Source organism: Lupinus angustifolius, chromosome LG15 (genome assembly GCF_001865875.1).
Source record: "Lupinus angustifolius cultivar Tanjil chromosome LG15, LupAngTanjil_v1.0, whole genome shotgun sequence".
NCBI classification, from domain to species: domain Eukaryota; kingdom Viridiplantae; phylum Streptophyta; class Magnoliopsida; order Fabales; family Fabaceae; genus Lupinus; species Lupinus angustifolius.
Genome location: NC_032023.1, coordinates 18,048,171 through 18,059,997, shown reverse-complemented (window position 1 = coordinate 18,059,997; position 11,827 = coordinate 18,048,171).

The window sequence follows — 11,827 nt, the reverse complement described above, 5'->3', positions numbered from 1 at the left end:
ATTATTGCGATTGTGAATTATTTTGCATTCTTCTATTTCAATATTTTTTTATTATCAATGAACATTTCTCAGCATACACAATATTGCCTTCATATGCATGGAACCGTATCACTTTCCACAACACTATCATTAACATCACTTTTCGGATAAAATTATGTATTTTCTAATAAAATTTTGATATACAATAAAAGTTAATATATATTTCTCAATATTCTAATTTTTTAATTGATATTACAGTTTCATTGGATTGAGATATAATTGAGGATAACTTATCTAAATTCCATTTTTGCCATCGACCCTAAGATAATTGTTGTTTTCTAAATTCAAAAGAACTACTAATTCAACATTACCTTTGAACCAATCTAAACAGCCCTCTGTATGTGGGTAAAAATCCAATTGCCTGAGTACCAAAACATTCCCCACCTCATTCTCTCTATTTCTTCCTATTACACTATAGAATTGCAGTAGTATAGAGTGACATTAGCATTAGCCATATGTGTATGTGTGATTGTTTTAGAACCATTCTCACACAGCAATTGGTGCTTGATACAATCATGGATGTAAGCTATTTTATCTTGAGATGTCATAGTTCATAATTTGGTTGCAATTTTTTTGCGGTAGCATGAAACACATGAAACATTTTAAAGAAAATGACCTAATTCATAACTCAATAAGCTAGTAATTCTTTTTTTGATCAGCAATAATATTCATTCAAGAAAAAGAGGAGAACATTAGGAGAACAAGTGGTACTCCTATCCACAAATTGATTAAACATTACACACAAGAAGACAACTAGAAGGGTTTGGCAACCATTCCACAAAAGAGAATTTGAAGCTAGGGAAACATGCATTAAGAATGTTCCAAGAATGCAAACAAATTAAATTCATTACCTCATCTATGTTGACCACGGTATTTTCAAATAATAGTTTGTTCCTAACCAGCCAAATATTCCATATAGTGACGAACCATAGTGATATCCATTGTTTCTTGCACCTTTTGTCCATCCTCAACATATTAGCATGTAAATATAAGTTGCTCTTGACATCATTAGGGATAACTGAAAGAAGACCAAACCTAGAATAGAAATTCTGCCAAACACAATAAGATTTAGGACATGAGAAAAACAAGTGATTTGTTTATTCGTCCACCATGCCACAAAGAACACAAGATGGTGGGTCTTGAGTTTCTAAGACTCCTCGGCGAACAATATTCAATTTTGTTGGGACACCCTCCAAAGCAATTCTTCATGCTAGACATCTCATCTTTGATGGTACATTACATGACCATAAAAGATTAAAGAAGTCTTTATCATAATGTACACTCTCCTGAACAAGCACCTTATAAGCATTACTCACTGAGTATATGCCTCCTAGGTCATACATCCAAATCCAACCATCTGTGGTGTCTTGAACAAGTCTTGCAGCTTCAATAACTGTTACAAGTTTGTCAACTTCCTCTTGTTCCCAATGAAACAAGCTCCTTCTCCATTTAAGATTCCAAAACCAAACATCATTTCTCCATTCGTCCAAAGAGCTAATAGTTGTCTCTTTGTCCAAAGTCACTTGAAACAATCTTACAAAAGAGTTTTTAAGTAAATTCCCCCTCACCACCAAAATTTAGTAGAATGCCCAGAACCCACACTCCTTCTAATACCATTCCCCAACCAACCAGCGTTAACTCCGTGGACCTTACTACCAAGTTTACCTAAATCCCTCCACCATGATGATCTCTTTTTGAATAAATCATGGTCTCCAAACCCACTACTACAAAAGATCTCTTTCCCGTATCTAGACCTTAACACTTTCACCCAAACAGAATCTCTCTCCAATAACATTCTCCACCTCCATTTTCCTAAAAGAGTAAGATTAAACAAAGATAGATTTTTAATTCCTAGTCATCCTCCCTCTTTAGACCTACACAATTTCTTCCAACTCACCCAATGAATACCTTTACTCTCCTCCCCCTTCCCCAAAGAAATTGTCTTTGAATTTTGTTAATATCATTTATCACAAAAATAGGTGCTTTAAAGAAAGAAAAGAAATAGATAGGTAAATGGCATAGTACTGACTTGAGGAGAGTTACTAGTCCACCAAAAGAAATAAATTTATGATGCCAAAGAGAGAGTTTCTTCTTGAAAGAATTAATAATAGGAGACCAAGTGGAGAGCCTTTTCAGATTAGCACCAACAGGGATGCCTACAAACTTGAATGGAATGGCTCCCGCTTCACAATCTAATTTTTCAATCGCCATCTAGACGAAGTCTCGCTTAGATTTCACACCAATAAAATTGCTTTTATGGAAGTTGATTTTCAACCCAGACACCAATTCAAAGCATTTTATAATGCTTTTAAGAGCCATGACATTATCAGCAGAATTCTTCCCGATAAGCAAGGTGTTGTCTGCATATTGCAGATGAGAGATAACAACATCATCTCTGTCCACCTGATAACCTCTAAAAATGTTGTTGAACACAACTGATCTCATAATACCACCAAGGCCTTCAGCCACAATAAGGAACAAAAAAGTGCAATTGGATCACCTTGTCTTAATTCTCTAGCCATGCAAAATTCCTTTGTTGGGCTACCATTAACCAGAATAGATACCGAGCTAGATTGTAAACAACTTTTGATCCAACTCTTCCACTTAGAATAGAAACCCATCCTATCCATCATATAGAGTAGGAAACCCCAATTTACTGAGTCATAAGCCTTTTCGAAATCTACTTTGAAGATAAAACAATCCCCATTTTTATTTTTCCTCGCCTGGTCAATAATCTCATTAGCAATCACCACCCCATCCATAATATATCTACCCTTGATGAAGGCAGTTTGACATTCAGAGATGACCACATGAATAACCTTTTTGAGACGACTAGCTAGAAGTTTAAAAATGATCTTATAGATGCATCTAACAAGAGAGACAAGTTTATATTCTCCTAAACCATGCGGACAATTGTTCATTGGAATCAAAACAGTAAATGAAGCAATGCACCCTCTAGACAAATTCCCATAATAGTACAAATCGTCCACCATCGATATAATACCATGCTTCAGGACATCTCAAGCATGTCTTATGAATTTGAAGTTATAACCGTTGGGACCCGGGCTCCTATCACCATCACAACTCCAAATAGCTTCTTTTATCTCATCTTCTTCAAACTTCGCGGTAAGAAAATTATTATCCATCTCTGAAATACGATTGAATTCGATCCCATCAAGAGTCGGCCTATTCCAATGAATTTCAACAAATTTTTCCTGAAAAAATGATCTAAAATGATCTTTCACTCTTATGGGGTCTTCAACCCATTCCCCATCAATTAGCAAACTAGAAACTTCCTTAAATCTCCGACTCCTATTAATAGAAGCATGAAAGAATTTAGAATTAGAGTCACCTTCATGGATCCAATTTTGTCTAGATTTTTGCATTAGAAGGTTGTCTTTTTATCGGGAAAGGCGCCAAAGATCTACAGTAGCTAATCTTCTTATAGTGATCTCTTCTTCAGAAATGACCCCAAAACAACCTTTTGCATCAATAGAATTAATAATGTCCACCTGATCAGCTATTTTCTTATCCAGCATGCCAAAGTGATCCTTATTCCAGACTTTCAAATCTCCTTTGAGAGTCTTTAGTTTTTCCTTAAACACATAAGAACCCCTACCATTGATCACCATCTTCTTCCACTCATTCGCCATATAATTAATAAAGGTAGCATCAGATAACCAACAATTATTAGTTCTGAAAGGTGTCGGACCCCAATCCAAAGAGCAAGATCTTAGCAACACAGGACAATGATCTGAAAACTTCCGAGGTAGACACAATTGGGCAATATTACCCCATTTTAACAACCATCCGTCATTAACCAAAAATATATCAATTCTACTCATCGCCTTCCCGTTTGAAAGAAACCATGTGGATTTATTTCCAGCAAGAGGCAAGTCAAAAAGCTCCATATCCTCAATGAATTTGTTGAATCCAGCACCTTCTCTTCTATCTTCACGAGTACTAATACCTTTCTTGTCACCCTGATTAAGAACCGCATTAAAATCTCCCACTAGGCACCATAAGTCTCCGGAAAGACCCATTTTAGTATTCAAAGCTTCCTCCCAATATTTCCGCTTCCCTTCCAAGTCACATGGACAATACACATTCATGATGTGAGAAAACTCATTATGCAAATTCCACTTTCCTTTTACCAACACAAAGTTCAACCCAATCTTCACCTCATCAGAAACAAACAATTCCTTATTCCAAATACTTAGTGTGCCGCCAGAATTGTCATCAGCTTGTTTAAATGTCCAGTCAAAGTTATCAAAACCCCATAAGAATAAATAAAGCTTGTAATCAACAATCTGAATTTTTGTTTCCTGAATACATAAGAAATCCGGAGAATTTTTACTAACTAAATCTCTGATCTCCCTCTTCTTCAATCTCCCACCTAAACCTCTTATGTTAATGGTTATGATTTTCATCAACCATTATCTGGCTCCCTCTCACCTGTTGAAACTGGTGTTGATCCCTTTCCTCCAAACCAGCGAGTTTGTTAATTATTGCAACATCATTACCTTTCCCACTAATTCTGATATGAACCCCAATCTTCCACATCTCCTCTGCTTCCTTTTGGTACTACGACTGCCCAACTTCATTTCTTCTATTTTCCTACACAGAACAGTCTAACATGCTTGGACATTTGTCTTCATGGTGCAAATGATGAGAACACTCGTTGATAGCATGCAAGGCAGATGTGGTTCCATTATTGATCAAAGGTACATCACCAAGGTCAACACAGAAATTATTCCAGTCCAAGAGTACCTGTTTTTGATTCTTTTTTTTAATAATTTTCGAAACCTTCCTCTTCTTTTTACCCACACATTTTGGTCCTTTAGGATTGAGGAGACATGAGTCACAATTGATCACCTTCAAAGAAGAGTCTGCATGACTAGAAATAGGATTGGCAGCCTGGAATTTAGAAGGAGGAAGAAAATCAGTTACCTTATCACTATTAGACAATCCATGCACCTCCAAAAAAATCGGAACCTCCTCCATAATGGAGTGAGCACCGTGTTGTTCAAACAAAGGGGGGTTGTCCACGTTTTCTTGAATAAAAGAATAAGAATTATGTTTTGGGCTTGGTAGGGGATTGGGGCCCATTTATTCTACCACTTCCTTTGAATAAATTAAAGGAGAAAAATTCTCCTTGTCAACCATTCCTATACCTGAACCGTGGGTCCCTTGGATGTTTTGCCTTGCTTTAGTGTGAATAAATGCACTTTCCTCCTTTCCATACGTGACCAGTGTTTCATTAACCACCAAAGGGGAATTCAAATCTCCTTTGCGAGATTGTTCAGCCGAAATCTCCCCCTCAATAACTTGGTATCCTCCCACCACATTAACTGCATTTAAATTTAATAACAAAATTTGAGGATGAGTAATTAACTCTGCACAAATTCCATTAGAGCCAGCTAGAGTTGTGACACCCTCTTCCACTTCCGCTCCAACACGTTCAATTTCTGCGAAAACCAGTGGGTCTGCAACCTCCACCGTTTCCGACACCCAGGCAATGGAGTTCACCGATACATCTTCAAACTTTAACGATACCGAATCCGACGAAAAGGAACAAAAACTGCCTTCCTCCTTAAACTTCCTACAAGCATCTTCATTTCCTACCTCCTCCCAAAGATGGACGTCAAAAGTTTTGCCACTAATTCTTACTGTGAGAGAACTCTCTATTCGTGATCTCAAATGGGTTTTAATCATTAATTTGCACATATCAAACCTAATCTTCTGAGTGGCCTCTTCTTCAACCGAAGCCAAAAATCCGAATTCCTTAGCGATTAATTCAAAACATCCCACGTTCCAGGCATGTAATGGGATTCCAAAACATCTAATCCAAGTAACTCTAAAGTCATCAACAGCCTCTGCCGACCAAGGTAATAAACAAGAAAACACCTTCTTGAGACATCCCTCTGCATCTTTTAGGATTTCATGGATAACTTCCCCTTCTAATGGAGAAATTGAAATGTATCATTCAATTGAATATAAATTTATTGAAACAAAGGATATATGTTAGTGAAAGAACTAGAAAAATAGAACTACATAGATGTAGTAACCTACAATACTAAACAAATAGAAAACAAAACCATAATTGCCCAACTTGGACGAGTTCGTCGGATCAAACAACCACTAGTGAAGGTTAAGTGACTAAGTAAGTTGTGATTGAGTTTCCAATCACCACATTCAGTTTCTTCAAACAGTAAGTGCGAGTCAAAAACCGATAGATTTTCTAGAGGATGTCCGAAATATTGTTGGCAAAAAGTCATGGCAAATGAGATTCAAGTCAGACTTCTCTCCAATAATGGAGAGGAGATTGTGTATTTTTTCTTTTAGTTTAAAGCTAAAAATGTCTTTTAACTATAAATGAATAGAGTACAAGTGTTGTTGTATGTATAGTTTTCTTTATCATTTTATGGTACTTTCTTCTCCATTAAAGGTTACAATACATACTATATTGGTTGTGGCTGATGCAAAAGATTCCAAAGTTCACCAAATAGATTTTCGCAATGCTTTCTTACGGATACGGATGGCAACGGGTATATTGGTTGTTAGCCACTACTTTTTTGCCACACTATATGGCCCGTGTCAAAATTGATACTAAGACCAACCCATTAGCTACCATTAGTTGGGCCTGTGCCACAAAGACCAACCTATTTTTTCCATCCCTTCATTTTCCATCTCCCCTCTTCGTAAATTGATATTGCTTATTAGGTGAATGTATTCCATTTTTTTACTCATTTTCTGAAAATAGGCATACAAAGAAAAAAATCACCCATCTTCGTAAACCCGAATCCATTAGCTTCTTCCTCTTCGTGATCCCAAACTCTATTGCATTAATTAGATATATCGCTTTCTCTTCACTTCTCGCTTTGGTTCTCATTCACGATTCTCGTTGTTTCTATCTCCAAAAGGTTAACTGTTAACGTTTTTTCTTTTTTACTCATCGTTTTCAATTTTGATCTGTATTTTGATTTGAGAAATGAGATTTGTGTTGGATTTGATCGTTGCTGGGTTTTTAGGTGCAAGTCTATGGAATTGAGTTTTTATTTTAGTGGACCGCTTCAATGAATTGAAGAATTTCTTATTTGCTTTTATTGTTGTTGTATTTAATGCTTCTTGAAATAGTGACGTGAAAGCTTTAGCCAACTAGTTCCTACAATCAACAATTCAAATTCAGCTTCAACCAACTAGTTCATACAAAGCTTCACTCTTCAATAACTCAAATCTAGGTTCAAACTTCAAATCCCTTAATTTGTATGGATACTTTTATTTTTATACTAATATGAAATTATTTGTATGTTACTCTAGATTTTATCTGTATAAATGATTTTTTTGTAGTATTTCTTTTGAAGTTAATCTAAAGACATATGGAAAGTTTATTTAAAATTCGGTAAATCTTAAACATATTGTCATAAGTTTAAAGTTCATATACCTAGAAAGCTTAAACCTCCTTTCAGATTAGGATTAAGAAGTTCATGGCCAAGCACATATGCTTCTATGTTAACATTAGGTTGTAGTAGAAACAATGAGGACAATTGAACATCACTTCAAGGGATGTGTAAAATGAACCAGTGGGTTCTGTGGTTAAGACTTTAGATGTGTAACTTTAGAGAGAGAAAGAGAGAAGAGTGTGATATACAACACAATTCAATGTCATGTGTATCTACAACACAACTGAATGAAGACAATTGAATGTGACTATTGGAGCCAAGAAAAGGAACAATCTAGAAGTTGTAATGATACCCATCTTTGTTCTCTTTCCTTTCACTAAACAACTTGGTTATAATCCTTATAATAGTTATTTCGTACACAATGATGATAATGAATTTTGTATCCATCATGTCATACAAATTACTCAAACTTTGAAGATGTAGCCTAATTGTAGTAGTTTGATTTAAGAAAAATAGAAATATATAACTCATGGAGGAATATACCAATTTGATAAAATAATTAACGTGGATGAATGGTTAAATCATCAAAAGTTATACACATAAAAAATCACTGTCTGAAAAATTGAATCTAAGTATAAAGGAATTTAACAATGAGCTATTCTACTCTAAATGATATTGATGAAATTGTTAAAGAGATGATTATAAATGAAGAGTTTTCTTATTCAGGTTTGTAATAAGCTATACTATATATAGGGAGCGATTCACGTAAGAACATTGCGCTATTGTGAGAAATTAGAACAATTAATATCTATATAAATATTTTGCATGTCTTTATATTTTGGATTTTTTGTTAAAACTATTGTAATCTGTTAACAGAGCTCAAAAGTAGTTCTTTGTTGTGGCTACTTGGGAAAATAGCTTGAAAGCAACTCTTGATGTTGAGCTGAAAAAAATTAAGGTAATGTTTAAGTTGGTGTTAAGTTAATCATTAACATGATCACATTGCTTTTTCTATTATACATGACATTATGATACATGTAGGCACAACACTACACTGACATGAGCTTCAACCAATTTTGTTACATCAATTGTTGCTAGCAAACCATGAGAATACATTTCTTTTGCTCCTGCATTTGCATTTGTGAATTAAAAGTTGAAAAAAAAATCAGATACTATTATGTTACAACTGGATATAATTAAAAGTATACCCTGAAATATAAGGTATGTAAGGATCCCCTGAAATGGCCAAATGAAGTTATGTCTACCCTTGATTTAATAATGTACCTAGAATCTTAAATTGCTAAATGATATAAAGTTAGATTGAAAAAATCCCTCAACCTTAAGATATCTTCCCATTGAGATCAATCAAATCCCAAATTGTTGGTGGAACTGAATAATAGTTATGTTGAATTTTCGGTGGTATATCCCACTTATGTATTATGTTATTGTTGGTTTGCTTTTCTTTTGATATGTTTGTTTCTGTTCTCTCTAGCTGTGAGAGAGAACCTTTTGAGTCCTTTTTAGAAAATTAAACTGAGATCTATGATGTATTGGCTGTTTAATTTTTGTTGAAATAAAAGTTTAAGGTTTTTCTTCAATTTGATTTATCATCCGTTACAATGGAATGCCTTTATTTTTATTGCATGTTCTCTCTGTTTTTAGAAATACAAAATGCATGGTTCGCGCTGCAGCTACTTCTCTTCTTTTTAGTCAACGCGACCATATTTGTGTATATAAAAAGGGAAGGTTAACAAATATCTTCAAGGATTGTTTAAGGATGCAAAAAGAATAAATTTGTATTGTAAAGTGATGCTTACCATATCAAAATGTGTTGAATTTGATTGTCTAATGTTAACCACTTAAGCTACTCATTTCATATACGTAATAATATTTCGAAACGATGTTATTTCTGTTATTTGATGTGGAAGAGGGTGGCTAGAATCTGGATCTCCTTCTTGAATCCTACTAAGAGTTGGTGTTGGATTGTCTTGGATGGGTACCTAAAAAGAATGAATTGCAAGTTGGTTTTTCTTTATTTTTTGAATGCATTCATTGTATTTAATGCTATGTTATTTAGTACGTGAAATATATGTTAGTTATGCTTAAGAGGTTTATCTTTTTTGACCAATTGAATGGTGATACTTTCTTTTCGGGTTTTCAAAGTATCTCATCTCTAACCTCTTCCAATTTATTATTACAAGGTTAATTAGTAAACAAAGCCCTGGCCAAACATACAATAATTATTAACTAATTAAAAATAATTTAAATGCACCCTTGATAATTAGGTTGACACTATTTATATTCCAATTTATCTAATATTTTTATTTTTATTAGTTCAAAAGTCTAATTGTCCCACTTGAATTATAACATGTATACCATGATTATCTAAACCAACTCTTGCTGAGAGATATTTATTATTTTTATTGGCAATTGTTAGTATGTTAGTATTTTATTGTGAGTGAGTATCACTAGATTGTATTTTTCATAATGAATCTAAGGGTATATCAAAATTGAACTTTTTTTGTTGTTGTTGCATGTCTGAGTAATAATCAACTAACTTGAGTTTATACTGAATTCATAAGTGGAATTCTTCAACTAATATGAGTGAATTTACAAAACACTATGGTTTAATTTGTCATGCATGCTTGCATTGAGGTAATGCTTAAGGTGTTGTTAAGTTAATCATTTAGTATCTCTAATGATTTAGTAATTGAATTTAACATCAAAAACAGATTCAAACAGTTATGATCGATAAGAGTTGGATTGAGAAACCAATTAGATTAAAGGAGTTCTTGGATGAGGTGGTGCAATTTTTGGATTTCGCCTTTTCAAATGTACCTATAAATGATCAAATTCCATGTCCTTGTATTACATGTGGATTTCTTAAAATGGGTGATAGAATTGAATTGTTTAGTCATCTACTTCAAAAAGGGTTTCCTAGAAAGTACACATTTTGGTACATGCATGGGGAAAAGCATGTTCAACATAATGTTGAAACTACAGCTCAACCACAAGAAGAGTGGGTTAGACAATATCCAATGCAAGATATGTTAAATGATGTTTTTGGCATCTTTGGTGATAGTGGAATTCAAGATTTCGGCCACTCAAATATACCAAATGATGACCAGCCTAGGGGTGATGCAAGTAAAGTCCAACAAGAAAAAATAAAAGAGCAATTAGGTGACGGAAATGAAGAATTGTACCCTGGTATTTGCTCATCCTAATGATACAATTGGAAAAGCATATGGAACTGAACATTCAGGTCGAGTGCATGGTTTGGGCACTGGTATTTGTCCCTCCAGTGTTTTTAGAACGTCTAGACATTTTACTGGTTTTTTTAATTCTAATGGCTCTAGTCAACATGTTGAAGACTTGAAGAAATATGTACAAACTTTGGAAGTAAAACTATCGGGGTATAAAGAGACCAAGGAGCAACTTACACATACTCAGAATCGTTTGGCTACTCTTGAGAAGTTTCTAGTCGAAAAATTTGGTAGTNCGTGATGTTCCACCATCTTAGATATGGTTTCTTAGAATTCATGAACTTATATGATCATAACATTTTGCATTTTTTTTATAAGGATTTTCATTTGGTAATTGTATAAGATTCAATTTTATTATTATTACCTAGCAAATATTTAATTTTATTATAAATTTACCATTATATTATTGAAAATAAAGATTGTGAGGCAATGACACATTGGGATCATGAGAGGAGTATGTACGAAAGTAACTGTAAATAAATTTAATTAGCCACAGATGGATTGTGGAAAAATAAGCAACTTAGCCACGGTTGTGGTGTGGCAAAAATTCAGAAACTTAGCCATGGTTCAATTGTAGCTGAATTAAACAGACTATGGCTAAATAAATGTTACCACATTTCACAGAAGTATAGTGGAATAACATAATGACCGTGGCTAATTTTTAGCAACGCTATTCCTTGCCACAACAACATTAAGTGTGGTCACTCAATCTAGCTACGGTTTTTTCCCAATTTAGCCACGGTTGAAACCGTGGCTAACAGGAAGTTTTACTGTAGTGTTTGGTGCTAGTATACGATGATCACTTCATTATTTCAATCAGATAATAACTGTGGCTCTATTGACCGTTTTAAGCTTTATCTTCGTACCATTGTTGTGATAACCGGACCAGACAGTCCAACTGTTTGATCGCTGACCGAACTTGAAAGCGGCTCTGATTTATAGTTTTAACCAAATGAGTGTTTAACCACTTTGACCAGACGGTTCACTTAAATTTTTAAAAAAATAAAACACTACTCTAATGTTTTGTTTTACTCCGATCCAAAAAAGATGAAAAAATGTTATTTCAATATAATTACACATAAATATTAATTATATAAACTTTTGTATTTATATATAGCTATA